The following is a 23,560-nucleotide window of genomic DNA, read 5'->3' on the forward strand; positions in this document are numbered from 1 at the left end:
AGCTCGGGTTCCAGGGGAGCTACTGTGAGCAGGAGACAGATGAGTGTAAGAGTTCCCCGTGTGTCAATGGTGCCACCTGCGAGGATGTCATCGGAGGCTATCAATGCCACTGCCCCCCAGGGTTTGAAGGTAGGCCCACAGTATGTTACCACACTTGTGATAACATAAAACAATTGATTTCAGGTCAACGCACCAACTAACTGACTAACTATTGCACTGTTTGAGCTAGGAACACAAGCATTTCACTACACGTGCTATAACATGTGCTAAATATGTGTATGTGACCAATAACATGTGATTTAGATTTGATTTAACGAATGAAGAGTGTGCGGCAGGGGTTTTCTTAGTTCATTGTTGTTAATATCTGTCATCCTTTATCGTGGTAGCTTTGAAATCGTCAAATGAATACCTCAACCAAATTACAAATGAACACATTGTGTTCCCTTACCTTGAAAAACACAACCTGATAACCAAAAAGAGAACGTGGCATAGAAGCATCCCCTTGAAAATATCCTATTTGCACAGATGACTTCACTGAACAAAAAATATACAAGATCCCAGAAATTGTCGATACCCACAAAAAAATGAATTTCTCTAAAATGTGGTGCACAAGTTTGTTACATTCCTGTTAGTGAGCATTTCTTCTTTGCCAAGATAATCCACCTGACAGGTGTGGCATATAAAGAAGCTGATTAAACAGCATTATCATTACACAGGTGCACCTTGTGCTGGGGACAATTAAAGGTCACTCTAAATAGGCAGTTTTTTAACACAACACAATGCCACAGATGTCTCAAGTTTTGAGGGAGAGTACAATTGGCCTGCTGACTGCAGGAATGTCCACCAGATTTGCTGCCAGAGAATTTAATGTTAATTTCTCTATCATAAGCCACCTCCAACATTGTTTTAGAGAATTTGGCAGTACGTAAAACCGGCCTCACAACCGCAGACCACTTGTAACCATGCCACCACAGGGCCTCCACATCCGGCTTCTTAACCATCTGGATTCTTAACCTAACTCCCCGGTGGGTGGGCCTATACCCTGCCAGGCCAACCCATGGCTGCACCCCTGCGCAGTCATGTGAAATCCATACATTAGGACCAAATTAATTCCTTATATGAACTGTAACTCAGAAAAATCATTGGAATTGTTGCATGTTGGATTTATATTTTTGTTCAGTATATATTGGCACCCTTGAAATGGAGCAGAATGCTCTGTTTTCTGTTTATAATGAATGGTCAGCCTGAGCAGTCTGCTGGCTGAGGGACATTAGTTGTTCGTGCCGCACAACCATTGATTTACAATACAGCACTTGGCAGAGCTCTGTGTTCCCTAGTACCCCCATGGGAGTGTACACAATGCCATAAAGGTCCCTGAAGACAAGCTAAATTGGGTCCACAATTCTATCAAGTTGTGTGTGTGTGTGTGTGTGTGTGTTGTGTAAGTAATATAAACTCAGCAAAAAAAGAAACGTCTCTTTTTCAGGACCCTGTCTTTCAAAGACAATTCGTAAAAATCCAAATAACTTCACATATCTTCATTGTAAAGGGTTTAAACACTGTTTCCTATGCTATGTTCAATGAAGCCTAAACAATTAATGAACATGTACCTGTGGAATGGTCGTTAAGACACTAACATCTTACAGACGGTGGGCAATTAAGGTCACGGTTATGAAAACGTAGGACACTAAAGAGGCCTTTCTACTGACTCTGGAAAAAACACCAAAAGAAAGATGCCCAGGGTCCCTGCTCATCTGCGTGAATGTGCCTTAGGCATGCTGCAAGGAGGCATGAGGACTGCAGATGTGGCCAGGGCAATAAATTGCAATGTACGTACTGTGAGACGCAGCGCTACAGGGAGCGCTACAGACCGCGTGTAACAACACTTGCACAGGATTTGAACATCACACCTGCGGGACAGGTACAGGATGGCAACAACTGCCCGAGTTACACCAGTGCTCAGACTGTCCGCAATAGGCTGAGAGAGGCTGGACTGAGGGCTTGTAGGCCTGTTATAAGGCAGGTCCTCACCAGACATCACCGGCCTATGGGCACAAACCCACCGTCGCTGGACAAGACAGGACTGGCAAAAAGTGTTCTTCACTGAGGAGTCACGGTTGTGTCTCACCAGGGGTGATGGTCTGATTCGCGTTTATCGTCGAAGGAATGAGCGTTACACCGATGCCTGTTCTCTGGAACGGGATCGATTTGGTCCCATAGCATCATCGAACTGAGCATGTTGTCATTGCAGGCATTCTCAACACTGTGCGTTACAGGGGAGACATCCTCCTCCCTCATGGTACCCTTCCTGCAGGCTCATCCTGACATGACCCTCCAGCATGACAATGCCACCAGCCATACTGCTCATTCTGTCCGTGATTTCCTGCAAGACAGGTATGTCAGTGTTCTGCCATGGCCAGCGAAGATCCTGGATCTCAATCCCAGGTCCCTGAGACCTGTTGGATCAAAGGGTGAGGACTAGGGCCATTCCCCCCAGAAATGTCCGGGAACTTGCAGGTGCCTTGGTGGAAGAGTGGGGGAACATCTCACAGCAAGAACGGGCAAATCTGGTGCAGTCTTTGAGGAGGAGATGCACTGCAGTACTTAATGCAGCTGGTGGCCACACCAGTTACTGACTGTTACTGTTACTGTTACATTTCTGTTAGTCACATGTCTGTGGAACTTGTTCAATTTATGTCTCAGTTGTTGAATCTTGTTATGTTCATACAAATATTTACACATGTTAAGTTTGCTGAAAGTGAGACGTTTTTGTTGTTGTTGCTGAGTTTAGTACATATTCTGCTGTTGTACATGCGTTACATAATGTGATCGAATGCTACAACATATGATTGTGAAGGTGTCAATAAGCATTACTGATGTTCCTTACTTTACTTGGGAAGCATTTTTATAATATAGAAAGTCACTTTGTCGTACAGACATCACATTATACTGGTGCTGGTATAACCATTTGCCCAGAACACGATCATATGAAGTACAGTACACTGTAGGGTGAACAGACAATAGAAGGTATTTACATTATAACACATCAACAATAAGCTTAGAAAAGTACACCAAGCCAACTGAAATGTGCACAGAGCATCCACAGAACGTATACCACAAGGTATATGTACAGAATGTCATCTGTTGTGTTTCCAGGGAGATGGTGCTCAGAGAATGTTAATGACTGCTGGTCAAGGCCTTGTTTGAATGGAGGTTCCTGTATGGATCTGCTGAATGGATACATCTGCCACTGTCCTTTTGGTGAGTACTCTACTGACTAGCATAGCACCATAGAAATCACTGTCCTTTTGGTGAGTACTCTACTGACTAGCATAGCAGCATAGAAATCACTGTCCTTTTGGTGAGTACTCTACTGACTAGCATAGCAGCATAGAAATCACTGTCCTTTTGGTGAGTACTCTACTGACTAGCATAGCACCATAGAAATCACTGTCCTTTTGGTGAGTACTCTACTGACTAGCATAGCAGCATAGAAATCACTGTCCTTTTGGTGAGTACTCTACTGACTAGCATAGCAGCATAGAAATCACTATCCTTTTGGTGAGTACTCTACTGACTAGCATAGCAGCATAGAAATCACTATCCTTTTGGTGAGTACTCTACTGACTAGCATAGCAGCATAGAAATCACTGTCCTTTTGGTGAGTATTCTACTAACCAGCATAGCACCATAGAAATCACTGTCCTTTTGGTGAGTACTCTACTGACTAGCATAGCAGCATATAAATTACTGTCCTTTTGGTGAGTACTCTACTGACTAGCATAGCAGCATAGAAATCACTGTCCTTTTGGTGAGCACTCTACTGACTAGCATAGCACCATCTGTCCTTTTGGTGAGTACTCTACTGACTAGCATAGCAGCATAGAAATCACTGTCCTTTCAATGAGTACTCTACTGACTAGCATAGCAGCATAGAAATCACTATCCTTTTGGTGAGTACTCTACTGACTAGCATAGCACCATAGAAATCACTGTCCTTTTGGTGAGTACTCTAAACTCTAAATATGTTAGCACATTTAAAAAAATGTTTTTTTTTTTTAAATCGCCTTTTTTTCACCAAATGAAATAAGGAAATATCTAATTTAGTATTCACACCCCTGAGTCAATACATGTTAGGATCACCTGGCAGTGATTTAAGCTGGGAGTCTTTCTTTCAAAAAACAAATAAAGCAACACATGCACAATGCCTCTCACTTATTGACCTAGATAGTTTGTGTGTATGTATTGATATGTAGGCTACGTGAGCATTTTGGTAATGTAGTTCTATCCTTGAGCTCTTGTCTATTAATGTTCTGTATTATGTAATGTGTTGTGTGGACTCCAGGAAGAGTAGCTGCTGCTTTCACAACAGCCAATGGGGATCCTAATACAATACCAAAAATGTCAAAAAACATCATTCCACTTCTGGGGTATTGTGTGTTGGCCAATTACAAGAGTCTACATTTAGTCCCTTTTGATTTCAGGTTGTAACACAACAAAATGTGGAAAAAGTCAAGGGTTGTGACTACTTTCTGAAGCTGTAGTGCAGTCGGAAACTATTCAGACCCCTTCCCCTTTTTCCACATTTTGTTACATTAGTCTTATTCTAAAATGGATAAAAAAAATAAAAACAGAAATACCTTATTTACGTAAGTACTCAGACCCTTTGCTATGAGACTCAAAATTAAGCTCAGGTGCATCCTGTTATCATTGATGTTTCTACAACTTGAATGGAGTCCACCTGTGGTAAATTCAACTGTCATTCAGCCCCTGAACAGGCAGTTAACCCACTGTTTCTAGGCCGTCATTGAAAATAAGAATTAGTTCTTAACTGACTTGCCAGGTTAAATAAAGGTTAAAAAAGGTGCACACACCTGCCTATATAAGGTCCCACAGTTGACAGTGCATGTCAGAGCATAAACCAAGCCATGAGGTCGAAGGAATTGTCTCTAGAGCTCTGAGACAGGATCATGTTGAGGCACAGATCTGTGGAAGGGTACCAACACATTTCTGCAGCATTGAAGGTCCCTAAAGACACATTGGCTGCCATCATTCTTAAATGGAATACGTTTGGAACCACCAAGACTCTTGCTAGAGCTGGCCACTTGGCCAAACTGAGAAAACAGGGGAAAAGGGCCTTGGTCAGGGATGTGACTAAGAACCTGATGGTCACTCTGACAGAGCTCCAGAGTTCCTCTGGGGAGATGGAAGAACCTTCCAGAAGGTCAACCATTTCTGCAGCACTCCACTAATCAGGCCTTTATGGTAGAGTGGACAGACGGAAGCCACTCCTCAGTAAAAGGCACGACAGCCTGCTTGGAGTTTGCCAAAATGCACCTAAAAGACTCTCAGGCTATGAGATAAGACCAAGATTGAACTCTTTGGCCTGAATGCCAAGCGTCATGTCAGGAGGAAACCTGGCCCCATTCCTATGGTGAAGCATGGTGGTGGCAGCGTCATGCTGTGGGTATGTTTTTCAGCGGCAGGGACTGGGAGACTAGTCAGCAGAGGGAAAGATAAATGGAGCAAAGTACAGAGAGATTCTTAAAAACCTGCTGCAGAGCGCTCAGGACCTCAGAAGGTTCACCTTCTAACAGGACAATGACCCTAAGCACACAGCCAAGACAATGCAGTGGCTTCGGGACAAGTCCCTGAATGTTCTTGAGAGGCCCCATCATCCCCAAGAAGAATCGAGGCTGTAATCGCTGCCAAAGGTTCTTCAACAATGTACTGAGTGAAGGGTCTGTATACTTATGTATATAGATAATTTCAGTTTTTATTTTTTATACATTTGCAAAAACCTGTTTTTGCTTAGTCATTATGGGATATTGTGTGTAGATTGATAAGGTGGGAAAAAAAACTATTTTATCAAATTTAGAATAAGGCTGAAACGTAACAAAATGTGGAAAAGGTCAAGTGGTCTGAGTACTTTTCGAATGCACCGTATATGTTACAATGAAACATTTGGCCAATAAATGCATACAGATCCTATAATTGAATATCATCTATTCTATAATTGAATTAATTACAGGATCTTTATGATGACATGAATGTTGGAAATAGTTGGTATGTTTAGTGGTATAGAAATCATGCCGCGTTTAAAGTTTCGCTCTGATATTATTGGTATCCTTGCATCCGTACAATGGAGTGAATATACAATAGAATGGCCACTTTCTGTTTAAATGAAGGTTACAAGAAATGTTTAACAATGACACAATACATTTCCCAGATGTACATTATTGACCCTAATATGATATAAACACCAACAGACAATGTTGTTAGTATACACTTTCTACATGCATTGCACATGTAAAAAGATCATTCAATTTAGCCCAATGTGCAGTACCCGCAACCCCCGATCACTAATCTCCTAATGTTATTGCGTGACAATAAAACACGGAAGTGAAATACATCATCGTAAATTTTTCGGTTGAAAATGTATGAAACAAACTTCTCTGTCATTTAGAGGAAGTTGAAGTGGAGGGAAAGCAGACCCCCAGTAAAACAGTAAAACATCCATTATTGCTCAGATTTCTACGGCAGATTCAGAGACTAAGGTGTGTTTTAATCTGGTTTGCGTTTTCCGGGGAATTGAATTAAATAAGTGACTTGCGATGTTTACTTCATAGATGGAACAAATGTAACAGAAAAAGGGTGTCTGCAAGGTTAACACAATTTTCACAACCATACTTCCGATGTCTATCTCCTTCAGCATCTCTATTGTGCTATCTCCAAATGTAAAAAAAAACAACATGGATATACTTATACTTTTGTGGGATTTCAGGGAACAAGGACAAATCGACGTTATGCTTTTCCAAAAGGGTTCAAGGCGTTTCTTTATCATTTAAATTGAGGGAGTTTGAGGGACTAGAATGAATGGTGGCTGGTGCTGGAGATTAAAAAATATATATATCTACAGAGTTCAAAATGTACTCACCCACAAACTATACAAATGTTTAAACCAAGGAGGCTGAGAATGTGCTGCATTGAATTCATGCTTGAAAGAATACAGAAGGTGAAAGTACTCAACAAAACAAGCCCACATTTCAATTTCTACACCTTCATCCATGCTTTACAAGCCATTTCAGCTTCTACACCTTCATCCATGCTTTACAAACATTCTAGCTTCTACACCATCATCCATGCTTTACAAACCATTTCAGCTTCTACACCATCATCCATGCTTTACAAACCATTCTAGCTTCTACACCTTCATCCATGCTTTACAAACCATTCTAGCTTCTACACCTTCACCCATGCTTTACAAACCATTTCAGCTTCTACACCATCATCCACGCTTTACAAACCATTTCAGCTTCTACACCTTCATCCATGCTTTACAAACCATTTCAGCTTCTACACCATCATCCATGCTTTACAAACCATTTCAGCTTCTACACCATCATCCACGCTTTACAAACCATTTCATCTTCTACACCTTCATCCATGCTTTACAAACCATTTCAGCTTCTACACCTTCATCCATGCTTTACAAACCATTTCAGCTTCTACACCATCATCCATGCTTTACAAACCATTTCAGCTTCTACACCTTCATCCATGCTTTACAAACCATTTCAGCTTCTACACCATCATCCATGCTTTACAAACCATTCTAGCTTCTACACCTTCATCTATGCTTTACGAACCATTTCAGCATCTATGCCTTCAGTCATGCTTTACAAGCCATTTCAGCTTCTACACCTTCATCCATGCTTTACAAACCATTTCAGCTTCTACACCATCATCCATGCTTTACAAACCATTTCAGCTTCTACACCATCATCCATGCTTTACAAACCATTTCAGCTTCTACACCTTCATCCATGCTTTACAAACCATTTCAGCTTCTACACCATCATCCATGCTTTACAAACCATTTCAGCTTCTACACCTTCATCCATGCTTTACAAACCATTTCAGCTTCTACACCATCATCCATGCTTTACAAACCATTCTAGCTTCTACACCTTCATCCATGCTTTACAAGCCATTTCAGCATCTACACCTTCATCCATGCTTTACAAACCATTTCAGCTTCTACACCTTCATCCATGCTTCACAGACCATTTCAGCATCTACGCCTTCAGTCATGCTTTACAGACCATTTCAGCTTCTACAACTTCATCCATGCTTTACAAACCATTCTAGCTTCTACACCTTCATCCATCTTTTACAGACCATTTCAGCATCTATGCCTTCAGTCATGCTTTACAAGCCATTTCAGCTTCTACACCTTCATCCATGCTTTACAAACCATTCTAGCTTCTACACCTTCATCCATCTTTTACAGACCATTTCAGCATCTATGCCTTCAGTCATGCTTTACAAGCCATTTCAGCTTCTACACCTTCATCCATGCTATACAAACCATTCTAGCTTCCATACCTTCATCCATGCTTTACAAACCATTTCAGCTTCTACACCTTCATCCATGCTTTACAAACCATTTCAGCTTCTACACCTTCATCCATGCTTTACAAGCCATTTCAGCTTCTACACCTTCATCCATGCTTTACAAACCATTTCAGCTTCTACACCTTCATCCATGCTATACAAACCATTCTAGCTTCTATGCCTTCATCCATGCTTTACAGACCAATTAAATACACACATACTTAAGAAGACACACCTGTGCGTCACAGATGCACGGTATCAAGTTCTTTATAATGTACATGCCTCATGCTGCAATAATATAGTCATTTTCAGAAAGGTGTTTACATTTTACAAGCCTCAGTAGAAAACAATCATATGAAATTCATCCAAACAGATGAGAGCAGCCATAATGTCTGGGTGTTTTTAATGGTCAACAGAGTAAGAAAGCCAAACAGACCTGAGATACACTAATGTTATTTTGATGTACGGCATGAGGGCCCCATTTGCAATTTAAATAGATTTTTTACCATCTTCCACTGCATCTATGTTGTCTTTTGAATATTGCTGGTCAGCTGGCGAGGACTCTTATTCTACAGTTATAATAAGATACTTTTAATACTCAATACTTTTGACTAGGGCCAATAGGAAATAAACAGGGAATAGGGTGCCATTTGGGACACAGCCCTTGTCATGTAGGGACGCAGGCCTTGTCTTGTAGGGACGCAGGCCTTGTCATGTAGGGACGCAGGCCTTGTCTTGCAGGGACGCAGGCCTTGTCGTGTAGGGACGCAGGCCTTGTCGTGTAGGGACGCAGGCCTTGTCGTGTAGGGACGCAGGCCTTGTCGTGTAGGGACGCAGGCCTTGTCGCGTAGGGACGCAGGCCTTGTCGCGTAGGGACGCAGGCCTTGTCGCGTAGGGACGCAGGCCTTGTCGCGTAGGGACGCAGGCCTTGTCGCGTAGGGACGCAGGCCTTGTCGCGTAGGGACGCAGGCTTTGTCGTGTAGGGACGCAGGCCTTGTCGTGTAGGGACGCAGGCCTTGTCGTGTAGGGACGCAGGCCTTGTCGTGTAGGGACGCAGGCCTTGTCCTGTAGGGACGCAGGCCTTGTCGTGTAGGGACGCAGGCCTTGTCGTGTAGGGACGCAGGCCTTGTCGTGTAGGGACGCAGGCCTTGTCGTGTAGGGACGCAGGCCTTGTCGTGTAGGGACGCAGGCCTTGTCGTGCAGGGACGCAGGCCGTGTCGTGTCGGGTCGCAGGCCTTGTCGTGTAGGGACGCAGGCCTTGTCGTGTAGGGACGCAGGCCTTGTCGTGCAGGGACGCAGGCCGTGTCGTGCAGGGACGCAGGCCTTGTCGTGCAGGGACGCAGGCCTTGTCGTGTAGGGACGCAGGCCTTGTCGTGTAGGGACGCAGGCCTTGTCGTGCAGGGACGCAGGCCTTGTCGTGCAGGGACACTTGTTGACATTTACATATACACACTCCTCTTCAAGCACATTGTTTTTTCCTTTCCAAATAAAATAATACATTTAGATTGACTGTTTCTGACAGACGATTTCTGATGTCTGAGTGGCTTGATCAACACTGTACTGGAGTCTAATTTGTAACAATCATAGATTTATTTAATGTATTGAATTAAGTTATTTATTTTAATTCTGTAAGCACAATATAGTGTTTTGTGAATGATATTGCCACCTACAGAGGTTAAGAATTCATTTGTGAACACATTGCCGCTACAGAGGTTTAGAATGAATTTACCCACAACGGTGGTTCGTCCCAAATGGCACTCTACTCCCTTACAGTATATAGTGCATTACTTTTGACCAAGTAGTGGACTACACAATGAATAGGGTGCCGTTTGAGATCAGATAATGTGTTCCAGGCATATTGATCATTAAACTCATACTGGTAATGCAGTGATATTTGTCTTGATTTTTGCAAATAGACAGCCGTCTGTTTCTTTACAGGGTGATTTTAATCATGGAGATTCATTTCAATTTATCCCTTTTTATATTTCATTAATATATCAGCGTCATGCAATATTGTTGTTGTCATTTCTCATGTTATAGTGAGTGATCTGAGGTGGTTATCTGAGGCATTGTATGAGTCCCAAATGGCACCCTATTCCCTATATAGTACACTACCTTTGAAATATAGTGCTATAGTGCCTCCCTAATCCAGGGAACTGATACATAGACATGGGTTCAAGTACTGTTTGAAGCCTTTCCTATACGTTGAGTGTTTGTTGTGTAGTCTACCTGGAGTAGTGCCAGGTGGACGGGCTTTGCACTTTCTGTACTTTTCTTTTGATTCCATCACAACAGGCAAGCTTAGTCAATCACAGTTTTAAGTATTTAGGATGATTTAAAATAGTATTTGAACCCAGGCCTGCTGGTACAAGCTTCTACTGCTGTACTGTGACAGTGTGGTGAATGTGTACGGAAACTTGCACTTCATTATTTGTCAAATGAGATTCGACAAAGCACATACAGCAGAAAAGCTTAAACATGCTTTTTGCTGGTCTCGGGTGGTTTGCTGGTTGATGTTGCTTAGAGTCATTTCTCTCTACCTATTCATCCTGGCAGGATATCTGCATACATTCTGCATATCATTGTTCCTCCTCCATTTGTATAAAGAACAAACTTTCTGAGTTTCTCTGATAGCCGCTTTAGGATTCCTCAGTTTCAATACACATGTTGATTGATTACCAGGGCTGCTAAGAGAGTTCAGGTTCAGGAGATTATTGTAGAGGGCTGCTAAGAGAGTTCAGGTTCAGGAGATTATTGTAGAGGGCTGCTAAGAGAGTTCAGGTTCAGGAGATTATTGTAGAGGGGTGCTAAGAGAGTTCAGGTTCAGGAGATTATTGTAGAGGGCTGCTAAGAGTTCAGGTTCAGGAGATTTTTGTAGAGGGCTGCTAAGAGAGTTCAAGTTCAGGAGATTATTGTAGAGGGCTGCTAAGAGAGTTCAGGTTCAGGAGATTATTGTAGAGGGGTGCTAAGAGAGTTCAGGTTCAGGAGATTATTGTAGCGGGGTGCTAAGAGAGTTCAGGTTCAGGAGATTATTGTATATGGGTGCTAAGAGAGTTCAGGTTCAGGAGATTATTGTAGAGGGCTGCTAAGAGAGTTCAGGTTCAGGAGATTATTGTAGAGGGCTGCTAAGAGAGTTCAGGTTCAGGAGATTATTGTAGAGGGGTGCTAAGAGTTCAGGTTCAGGAGATTATTGTAGAGGGGTGCTAAGAGTTCAGGTTCAGGAGATTATTGTAGAGGGGTGCTAAGAGGCCTACTTTGATACTCAAATGAGATGCAATAATATATTAATTTTGTTTACACAATAAAATGAGTGAATGAATGACATTTTATTTTCGTGTCAAACTGGAGTTGGTGCCTTACGGAATGAATTGACAGATAAACAAACAATACAATGATTCAGTGATACAATAATAATAAAGACATTTATTACAGTTTTCTGTACATATGGTTTAAAACAATTCGGAGGAAATGTCATGTTATTCACAGTGGCACTTTCTCCTTCAGTCCTTTATCCCCCCCGACCGACCGCACCTGCTGTCTCGACCTCTGAATGGTCCGCTATGAAAAGCCAACTGACGGGCTGACTGGTGCATCCTCTATAACAGCTGTGATTATTATCTGACCCTGCTGGTCATCCATAAACGTTTGAACATCTGGAAGAACAATCCAGCCTTAATGGGTATGTGCTCTTTTAGAATCTCCACCGGCACAGCCAGAAGAGATCTGGCCACCCCTCTGAGCCTGGTTCCTAGTGCTGAGAGATTATTGCTTTTTGAGGCCGTTTCAGTTAAAAAAACATTTTTTTAAGTATCACGGATTTTGGTTAAAAAAATGAACATTCATTTTAATTGCACTATGCATTGTGGGTTGAATGCTGTATCAACACAGAATCAAATAATCAATAAAAGTCCCATGATGGTAGTGACTTCCCATTACTGCTTATCACTTATTAACCATCCTTTTATTTGATGACTTCATTATTATTTAATTCATTCCAAGTCATTTATCAGATCTCCATAGAGCTGATGGCTATGCTATCTGACAAAATCTCTATTTTAGTAGTTCTTCAAAGTAAATAAGGCATATTTTTATGAATGCAGAATACCAACTATCAATCACTTAGATCATGTATTTTCAGGCTCGTGAATCAACCTTTTTCTGTCCCTCTCGATCGCGGGTTGTCTCTTATCTCAGTCTCCGTTTCTAGCTCTGATTCATCTCTCCAGAAACTGCACATCGAGCTCACAGAAAAAAACAAACAAAATTGAATTTTAACTAGTTGTTTAAAAAAAACAAAAAATGACCGACAGTTAATCACTCAGCACTAGTGGTTCCTCTCAAGGTTTCTTCCTAGGTTGCTGCCTTTCTATGGAGTTCTTCCTAGCCACCGTGCTTCTATGTCTACATTGCTTGCTCTATGGGGTTTTAGGCTGGGTTTCTGTATAAGCACTTTGTGACATCTGCTGATGTCAAAAATACATATGAATATATTGAAAGATTGAATGGGTTATAAAAACTATGTTTACGATGAAGCATTCTCTCTTTAGTAGCTCTTGGTGTTACTTGCTGTTTTATATAAAGTCTTATGTAGTCTAATGGTGTCTGTATTCTCTACAGTAGTCTAATGGTGTCTGTATTCTCTACAGTAGTCTAATGGTGTCTGTATTCTCTACAGTAGTCTAATGGTGGCTGTATTCTCTACAGTAGTCTAATGGTGTCTGTATTCTCTACAGTAGTCTAATGGTGGCTGTATTATCTACAGTAGTCTAATGGTGGCTGTATTCTCTACAGGAGTCTAATGGTGGCTGTATTCTCTACAGTAGTCTAATGGTGGCTGTATTCTCTACAGTAGTCTAATGGTGGCTGTATTCTCTACAGTAGTCTAATGGTGGCTGTATTCTCTACAGTAGTCTAATGGTGGCTGTATTCTCTACAGTAGTCTAATGGTGGCTGTATTCTCTACAGTAGTCTAATGGTGGCTGTATTCTCTACAGTAGTCTAATAGTGGCTGTGGGCTGTATTCTCTACAGTAGTCTAATGGTGGCTGTATTCTCTACAGTAGTCTAATGGTGTCTGTATTCTCTACAGTAGTCTAATGGTGGCTGTATTCTCTACAGTAGTCTAATGGTGGCTGTATTCTCTACAGTAGTCTAATAGTGGCTGTATTCCCTACAGTAGTCTAATAGTGGCTGTGGGCTGTATTCTCTACAGTAGTCTAATGGTGGCTGTATTCTCTACAGTAGTCTAATGGTGGCTGTATTATCTACAGTAGTCTAATGGTGGCTGTATTATCTACAGTAGTCTAATGGTGGCTGTATTCTCTACAGTAGTCTAATGGTAGCTGTATTCTCTACAGTAGTCTAATGGTGTCTGTATTCTCTACAGTAGTCTAATGGTGTCTGTATTCTCTACAGTAGTCTAATGGTGGCTCTATTCTCTACAGTAGTCTAATGGTGGCTGTATTCTCTACAGTAGTCTAATGGTGGCTGTATTATCTACAGTAGTCTAATGGTGGCTGTATTCTCTACAGTAGTCTAGTGGTTGCTGTGAGCTGTATTCTCTACAGTAGTCTAATGGTGGCTGTATTCTCTACAGTAGTCTAATGGTGTCTGTATTCTCTACAGTAGTCTAATGGTGGCTGTATTATCTACAGTAGTCTAATGGTGGCTGTATTATCTACAGTAGTCTAATGGTGGCTGTATTCTCTACAGTAGTCTAATGGTGGCTGTATTCTCTACAGTAGTCTAATGGTGGCTGTATTCTCTACAGTAGTCTAATGGTGGCTCTATTATCTACAGTAGTCTAATGGTGGCTGTATTATCTACAGTAGTCTAATGGTGGCTGTATTCTCTACAGTAGTCTAATGGTGGCTGTATTATCTACAGTAGTCTAATGGTGGCTGTATTCTCTCCAGTAGTCTAGTGGTTGCTGTGAGCTGTATTCTCTACAGTAGTCTAATGGTGGCTGTATTCTCTACAGTAGTCTAATGGTGTCTGTATTCTCTACAGTAGTCTAATGGTGGCTGTATTATCTACAGTAGTCTAATGGTGGCTGTATTCTCTACAGTAGTCTAGTGGTTGCTGTGAGCTGTATTCTCTACAGTAGTCTAATGGTGGCTGTATTCTCTACAGTAGTCTAATGGTGTCTGTATTCTCTACAGTAGTCTAATGGTGGCTGTATTATCTACAGTAGTCTAATGGTGGCTGTATTTTCTACAGTAGTCTAATGGTGGCTGTATTCTCTACAGTAGTCTAATGGTGGCTGTATTCTCTACAGTAGTCTAATGGTGGCTGTATTCTCTACAGTAGTCTTATGGTGGCTGTATTCTCTACAGTAGTCTAATGGTGGCTCTATTATCTACAGTAGTCTAATGGTGGCTGTATTATCTACAGTAGTCTAATGGTGGCTGTATTCTCTACAGTAGTCTAATGGTGGCTGTATTATCTACAGTAGTCTAATGGTGGCTGTATTCTCTACAGTAGTCTAGTGGTTGCTGTGAGCTGTATTCTCTACAGTAGTCTAATGGTGGCTGTATTCTCTACAGTAGTCTAATGGTGTCTGTATTCTCTACAGTAGTCTAATGGTGGCTGTATTATCTACAGTAGTCTAATGGTGGCTGTATTCTCTACAGTAGTCTAATGGTGGCTGTATTCTCTACAGTAGTCTAATGGTGTCTGTATTCTCTACAGTAGTCTAATGGTGGCTGTATTCTCTACAGTAGTCACCTCAGGGTAGGTGGCTGTATTCTCTACAGTAGTCTAATGGTGTCTGTATTCTCTACAGTAGTCTAATGGTGGCTGTATTCTCTACAGTAGTCTAATGGTGGCTGTATTTTCTACAGTAGTCTAATGGTGGCTGTATTCTCTACAGTAGTCACCTCAGGGTAGGTGGCTGTATTCTCTACAGTAGTCACCTCATGGTAGGTGGCTGTATTCTCTACAGTAGTCTAATGGTAGCTGAACAGGGAGTAAGTAGTTCAATTTGGAGATTTCAGCGGGCACTGTAAGTCTGTGTCCTAAATGCCAAACTATTCCCTTTGTAAGTCACTACTTTTATCAGGGCCACTAAAGGAACGCGTAGGGCTCTGTTCAAAAGTAGCACACTGTGTAGGGAAATAGGGTGCAATTTGAGACTCACACTACGAGTGACATTCCTTCATGCAACATTAACCTCCAGGTGAATTGTACGCACAATTGGTTATTAAACACTTGTGAAATACTTTGTTGGAGTCAGTAGCTGTCCGTTAGCAACTCAGGGTAGTTGAACTGATGTGACATCCGTTTGGCCTTGAATATAATGTCTCAGTTCTATTAGGTTATCCATGAAAATGGTTTATAGGAAATCAATATGGCTGCTGCTTGTATGTCTCAAGTCTCAAGTTCTGCTGGTTCTAGTGTTAATATTTCGACTCCCCATCTCTTTTCGGTCAACAACAAATTTTTTAAAATTGTTTTATTTTTACACAGACTCAGTGCTTCAAAATGGTAAATCAAACACTGCAATTGGAGGAAGATTGGAGAAAGTAATGAATCCTTGATAGTTAGTTGTGAACCGTCTTCTGCTGTCAGTGTGCCGTCATGTAAACACTACTACACATGTTAAACAACACTAAGTGTATCATTTACCTATAGTTTGTAAAATGTTAACAATGATTCCATTATCTCCTCAGCAAAGTGTTACTAATAGACTCAATCCAATTCAAGCCAAACATTTGCAGCGGTGAGGTGACATTGTGAGATGTTGTTGACTTGATAGCTGCTACTATTGATTATTTAATGTCCAGAAAACACATTAGGCCACAGTCTGTATCTTCTTCTTACTACAGTAGGCTCTTTCTATTTGTGATACGTTTTCCAATTAGACAACATCTTTATCTCACAGAGCACCCATTTGGGAGCAGAGAGAGATTTTTTTCATGCGTTTCAAATGGCTCCCTATTCCCTACAAAGCGCACTTCTCACTACTCATTGCCCATAGGTCTCTGGTGAAATGTAGTGCACTACATAGGGAATATGGTGCCATTTGGGATGCTGACATTGTAAATTAGGTCCATTCAGGCATTCATTAAGGTCATACTCTGTTCCATTATGAGCTGTGATATATTAGCCAGCCTTATTTACTGGCATTATTGACCAGGTATCAGTTACACGGCAGCTGGGGTTTTATTCAGAACAAAAAGTTATCGACGTGGCCCCAGCTGTCAATGACATGTAGGCGCGGCATCTGCTTCGCTAGACAAATGTGATATAGATCAGTAGGGAGAGAGACAGGATGGGTCTTTATGTCGATGCCTCACTCACTCTATTACTATACTGGGCAGCAGGTAGAGGACTCAATGACTCACGTCAATCTACTACAGAAAGGATGGCTTTAACTAATAAAACATAAAACGGCCATAAATGTGTTTTAAAAATATATTTTGTGAATTCCTAACGTTACAGTGGCTTGGCTTCCTCATGGAAAGGAAATTGTCCCACTTTTCAGAGTAGTACATTCTTATTTACCTAATGGCTAGACGTAGCTTAACAAGGACATTTGAAGGAAATTGTCTCCAAGCAGAGCATGTGGTGCACAGTGTGTTCCATGTCATGTTCTTTATTGAGTTCATATTGCTAAGTGCTGTATTTTTATTTCATTTTGTCCTCAGGTATCTTGTATTGTCTGTTTGATGGAAGAAACTGTCTCATTTCTATGTGTGTATGGTGTGTATGTGTGTTTGGGTGTTGCAGGGTTTCAAGGGGAAGATTGTTCTGTGGATATGGACCTCTGCTCACTAGGAACATGCCAAGAACACACGGTGACCTGCACTGAGACTGGGAATGGACAGAACGTCACATGTATTTGTGAAAAAGGTAATTCCCCATGGACACATGTTACCTTTCAAACACGACAGATTACAAATGTAGGATCTTAATTTGATCACCCTGTTGCAGGAGAACCTGCAATTCAGGACATTTAAAACTTGTATTGTGTTTGAGGTTTAAAAAGGCTTCTGTAGTTTGTAATTTCCACTTTAAAATTAGATTTCCCCTTACGAATAATTTATCAACCCCTACAAAACCGTATAATCCACATAATAATAATAATAATTCACATGTCTTGTTGCTGCAGGATTATTTTCCTGCTGTAGCAAACTGTCTTAAATTAAGACCCTACATCTGTACAGTACATTTATGGAGTAAATTGTTGATGATAAAAAAAAAAAAGACATTTCAAATATTTCTAAGATTTGTTTTTCAATAATTCGTGACAGAATTGTTCAGTTTATCAATATAGATTGAAATATATCATACATCTTGCTTGGTAGTTCAGTTAGAATCAGTTAAGAGGCGATATTGAGTACATATTAGATATTCATCAGGCTGTTTCCTGTCTGAGTCATCATAGTGATCGTCTCTCTTTTTCTAAACGAGGGAACATTAAGAATAGATTGTCAAGAATAGATTTGGTTTTCAGGGATCTATTTCCATCTGCAATACACGACATGTTTCTTCCAGAGGCAGTTTGGATATTGCATGAAGTTTTGAGTGTTTAGCTATGGGGTTAAAGTTCAAGTTGCTTCACGATAGTGAAGCTTGTATCATAAAAATAACCCTGCATAGAATACTGCATGGGCAGTGAGTAAATTATGCAGGGTACAGACAGTGAACAGTGTTGTGATGTTATGCAGGGTACAGACAGTGAACAGTGTTGTGATGTTATGCAGGGTACAGACAGTGAACAGTGTTGTGATGTTATACAGGGTACAGACAGTGAACAGTGTTGTGATGTTATACAGGGTACAGACAGTGAACAGTGTTGTGATGTTATACAGGGTACAGACAGTGATGTGATGTTATACAGGGTACAGACAGTGAACAGTGTTGTGATGTTATACAGGGTACAGACAGTGAACAGTGTTGTGATGTTATACAGGGTACAGACAGTGAACAGTGTTGTGATGTTATACAGGGTACAGACAGTGAACAGTGTTGTGATGTTATACAGGGTACAGACAGTGATGTGATGTTATACAGGGTACAGACAGTGAACAGTGTTGTGATGTTATACAGGGTACAGACAGTGAACAGTGTTGTGATGTTATACAGAGTATAGACAGTTAACAGTGTTGTGATGTTATACAGGGTACAGACAGTGAACAGTGTTGTGATGCTATGCAGGGTACAGACAGTGAACGGTGTTGTGATGTTATACAGGGTACAGACAGTGTTGTGATGTTATACAGGGTACAGACAGTGAACAGTGTTGTGATGTTATGCAGGGTACAGACAGTGAACAGTGTTGTGATGTTATACAGGGTACAGACAGTGAACAGTGTTGAGATGTTATACAGGGTACAGACAGGGAACAGTGTTGAGATGTTATACAGGGTACAGACAGTGATGTTATGCAGGGTAGACAGTGAACAGTGTTGTGATGTTATGCAGGGTACAGACAGGGAACAGTGTTGTGATGTTATACAGGGTAGACAGTGAACAGTGTTGTGATGTTATGCAGGGTACAGACAGTGATGTTATACAGGGTACAGACAGGGAACAGTGTTGTGATGTTATGCAGGGTAGACAGTGAACAGTGTTGTGATGTTATACAGGGTACAGACAGGGAACAGTGTTGTGATGTTATACAGGGTACAGACAGTGAACAGTGTTGTAATGTTATACAGGGTACAGACAGTGAACAGTGTTGTGATGTTATGCAGGGTACAGACAGGGAACAGTGTTGTGATGTTATACAGGGTACAGACAGTGAACAGTGTTGTGATGTTATACAGGGTACAGACAGTGATGTGATGTTATACAGGGTACAGACAGTGAACAGTTTTGTGATGTTATACAGGGTACAGACAGTGAACAGTGTTGTGATGTTATACAGGGTACAGACAGTGAACAGTGTTGTGATGTTATACAGGGTACAGACAGTGAACAGTGTTGTGATGTTATACAGGGTACAGACAGTGAACAGTGTTGTGATGTTATACAGGGTACAGACAGTGAACAGTGTTGTGATGTTATACAGGGTACAGACAGTGAACAGTGTTGTGATGTTATGCAGGGTACAGACAGTGAACAGTGTTGTGATGTTATGCAGGGTACAGACAGTGAACAGTGTTGTGATGTTATGCAGGGTACAGACAGTGAACAGTGTTGTGATGTTATACAGGGTACAGACAGTGAACAGTGTTGTGATGTTATAAAGGGTACAGACAGGGAACAGTGTTGTGATGTTATACAGGGTACAGACAGTGAACAGTGTTGTGATGTTATAAAGGGTACAGACAGGGAACAGTGTTGTGATGTTATACAGGGTACAGACAGTGAACAGTGTTGTGATGTTATAAAGGGTACAGACAGGGAACAGTGTTGTGATGTTATACAGGGTACAGACAGTGAACAGTGTTGTGATGTTATACAGGGTACAGACAGGGAACAGTGTTGTAATGTTATACAGGGTACAGACAGGGAACGGTGTTGTGATGTTATACAGGGTACAGACAGTGAACAGTGTTGTGATGTTATAAAGGGTACAGACAGGGAACAGTGTTGTGATGTTATACAGGGTACAGACAGTGAACAGTGTTGTGATGTTATAAAGGGTACAGACAGGGAACAGTGTTGTGATGTTATAAAGGGTACAGACAGTGAAGTGTTGTGATGTTATGCAGGGTACAGACAGGGAACAGTGTTGTGATGTTATACAGGGTACAGACAGTGAACAGTGTTGTGATGTAAAAAAAAAACCGCATAATAGCACAATTGGTTAGGAGACCGTAAAACGGCGGCCATCTCCTCCGGCACCATTTCTGAAAATATCCTATGCTTCACGGAATCGTGGCTGAATGACGACATAGATATTCAGCTAGCGGGATACACTCTGCACCGGCAGGATAGAACAGCACACTCCGGGAAGACGAGGGGGGGCGGTCTGTGCATATTTGTAAACAACAGCTGGTGCACGAAATCTAAGGAAGTCTCTAGATTTTGCTCGCCTGAAGTAGAGTATATTGTGATAAACTGCAGGCCACACTACTTGCCTAGAGAGTTCTCAGCTATACTTTTCGTGGCTGTTTATTTACCACCACAGACAGATGCTGGCACTAAGACCGCACTCAGTCAGCTGTATAAGGAAATAAGCAAACAGGAAACCACTCACCCAGAGGCGGCGCTCCTAGTGGCCGGAGACTTCAATGCAGCGAAACTTAAATCAGTTCTACCAAATCTCTATCAACATGTTAAATGTGCAACTAGAGGGAAAAAACTATTCTAGATCACCTGTACTGCACCACACACAGAGACGCGTACAAAGCTCTCCCTTGCCCTCCATTTTGGTAAATCCGGTAAAGCCTATAGGGAGGAGGTCAGAGACCTGGCCGGGTGGTGCCAGAATAACAACCTATCCCTCAACGTAACCAAGACGAAGGAGATGATTGTGGACTACAGGAAAAGGAGCACCGAGCACGTCCCCTGGAGCAGGTTGAGAGCTTTAAATTCCTTGGTGTCCACATCAACAACAAACTAGATTGGTCCAGTTATACAGGGTACAGACAGTGAACAATGATCGTAAAGTGATACATGCATTCATCAAAATGTAACTAAAATATTTGCACATGTCCAAACGACCCATCACACATCTAACCATCACACCTAAAATGTAAAACATTATCTTAGTCTGAGCGATTATCCCGTGGAGGTTCAGGCGACCATATCAATAACCAACAACTTCATTACTCCCCTTGCACTTATTCTTGACGTGTGTCAGAGTGAACGATCATGAGTGATTTTGTTATGTAAATGAAAGAGCAACCCTACAGTGAGCTCCAGCCTCCTCCGCCACTCCTCTCTAGTCCTCTACCCAGCTCTGGCTCCACGTCTGAAGGGCAAATTACACGCCGCAGCGGATGGCCTTACAGTAATGTTTTAGACTGGCAGGGGTTGGCATACGCATTATCTACTGCCTTAATGCTGCACCTGCCAAGATGGCTTAACAGGAATATGTATCACACACACACTCACTCACACACTCACACACACGCGCACTCACTCACACACTCACTCACTCACTCACACACACACTCACACACACACTCACACACACACTCACACACTCACACACACGCGCACTCACTCACACACTCACTCACTCACTCACACACACACTCACACACACACTCACTCACACACACACTCACACACACACACACACACACTCACACACACACTCACACACACACTCACACACTCACACACACACACACACACACACTCACACACACACTCACTCACACACTCACTCACTCACACACACACTCACTCACTCACTCACTCACACACTCACACTCACACACACACACACTCACACACACACACACACACACACTCACACTCACACTCACACTCACACACACACTCACTCACTCACTCACACACTTACACACACACTCACACACACACACTCACTCACTCACTCACTCACACACTCACACACACACTCACACACACACTCACACACACAATACACTAAACAGCGTATGTACCGGCACCACCTCACTGCAATGTGTCCTTGCTATGTGTTCTTACACTCCATTATATTTTACAAGCTAAAAGCATTGTTTCAGAAGCAATAAAAGTGGTCGCCCTAGTATCTGTCAGAGAAGCATGGCTAAACCCAAGACACTGGGTTTGTCCCAAATGGCACCCTATTCCCTAAATACTTCACTACAGAGCCCTATGGGCCCTGGTCAAACGTAGTGCACGAAATAGGGAATAGTGTGCCATTTCTTATTCTTTTAAAGTGGGGACTCTGTAATGATCAATACCTCGGAGGAAGTGATGCGTGTTGCTGATGCGACAGACACACTTGGTTTCAGGATTTTAATAGTCCTTTCTCTCCTTCCCAAATGGTACCCTATTCCCTATGGGCCCTTTTCAAAAGTAGTGCACTATATAGGGAATAGGGTGCCATTTGTGACATTGATAGTCTTTGTCAAAACACTCGAAAGTGCCCACTGACAGGAAGAAAGCACATTTTAAAAACAAGAAGTACTGATGTGAAAAAAGACTACAAGAACAGAGTAATGTCCAGCTGAATGTCTTCAACTGAAACGTCAGAGGGGTTAAAGGAGTCATTTAACCCCTCTGAATCAGAGAGGTGCAGGAGTCATTTAACCCCTCTGAATCAGAGAGGTGCAGGAGTCATTTAACCCCTCTGAATCAGAGAGGTGCAGGAGTCATTTAACCCCTCTGAATCAGAGAGGTGCAGGAGTCATTTAACCCAACCCCTCTGAATCAGAGAGGTGCAGGAGTCATTTAACCCCTCTGAATCAGAGGTACAGGAGTCATTTAACCCAACCCCTCTGAATCAGAGAGGTGCAGGAGTCATTTAACCCAACCCCTCTGAATCAGAGAGGTGCAGGAGTCATTTAATCCAACCCCTCTGAATCAGAGAGGTGTAGGAGTTATTTAACCCAACCCCTCTGAATCAGAGAGGTGCAGGAGTCATTTAACCCAACCCCTCTGAATCAGAGAGGTACAGGAGTCATTTAACCCAACCCCTCTGAATCAGAGGTGCAGGAGTCATTTAACCCAACTCCTCTGAATCAGAGAGGTACAGGAGTCATTTAACCCAACCCTTCTGAATCAGAGAGGTGCAGGAGTCATTTAACCCAACCCCTCTGAATCAGAGAGGTGCAGGAGTCATTTAACCCGACCCCTCTGAATCAGAGAGGTGCAGGAGTCATTTAACCCAACCCCTCTGAATCAGAGAGGTGCAGGAGTCATTTAACCCAACCCCTCTGAATCAGAGAGGTGCAGGAGTCATTTAACCCAACCCCTCTGAATCAGAGAGGTGCAGGAGTCATTTAATCCAACCCCTCTGAAATCAGAGAGGTGCAGGGGCTTGCCTTAATGAACATCCACGTCATCAGCGCCCGGGGAGCAGTTGTTGTTGAGGGTTAACTGCCTTGCTCATGGGCAGAACGGCATTCGAACCAGCGACCTGACCTTTGGGTTACTGGCCCAGCGCTTTAAACCACTGCCGTTCCAGGTGTGGGCTGAAATAGCCCAGGTGCTTTGTGTTGTTCAACTATCTCTGTTACAGCTCAGTCCAGTAATGTAATACTGTGTTTAACTATCTCTGTTACAGCTCAGTCCAGTAGTGTAATACTGTG

Source organism: Oncorhynchus mykiss, chromosome 23 (genome assembly GCF_013265735.2).
Source record: "Oncorhynchus mykiss isolate Arlee chromosome 23, USDA_OmykA_1.1, whole genome shotgun sequence".
NCBI classification, from domain to species: domain Eukaryota; kingdom Metazoa; phylum Chordata; class Actinopteri; order Salmoniformes; family Salmonidae; genus Oncorhynchus; species Oncorhynchus mykiss.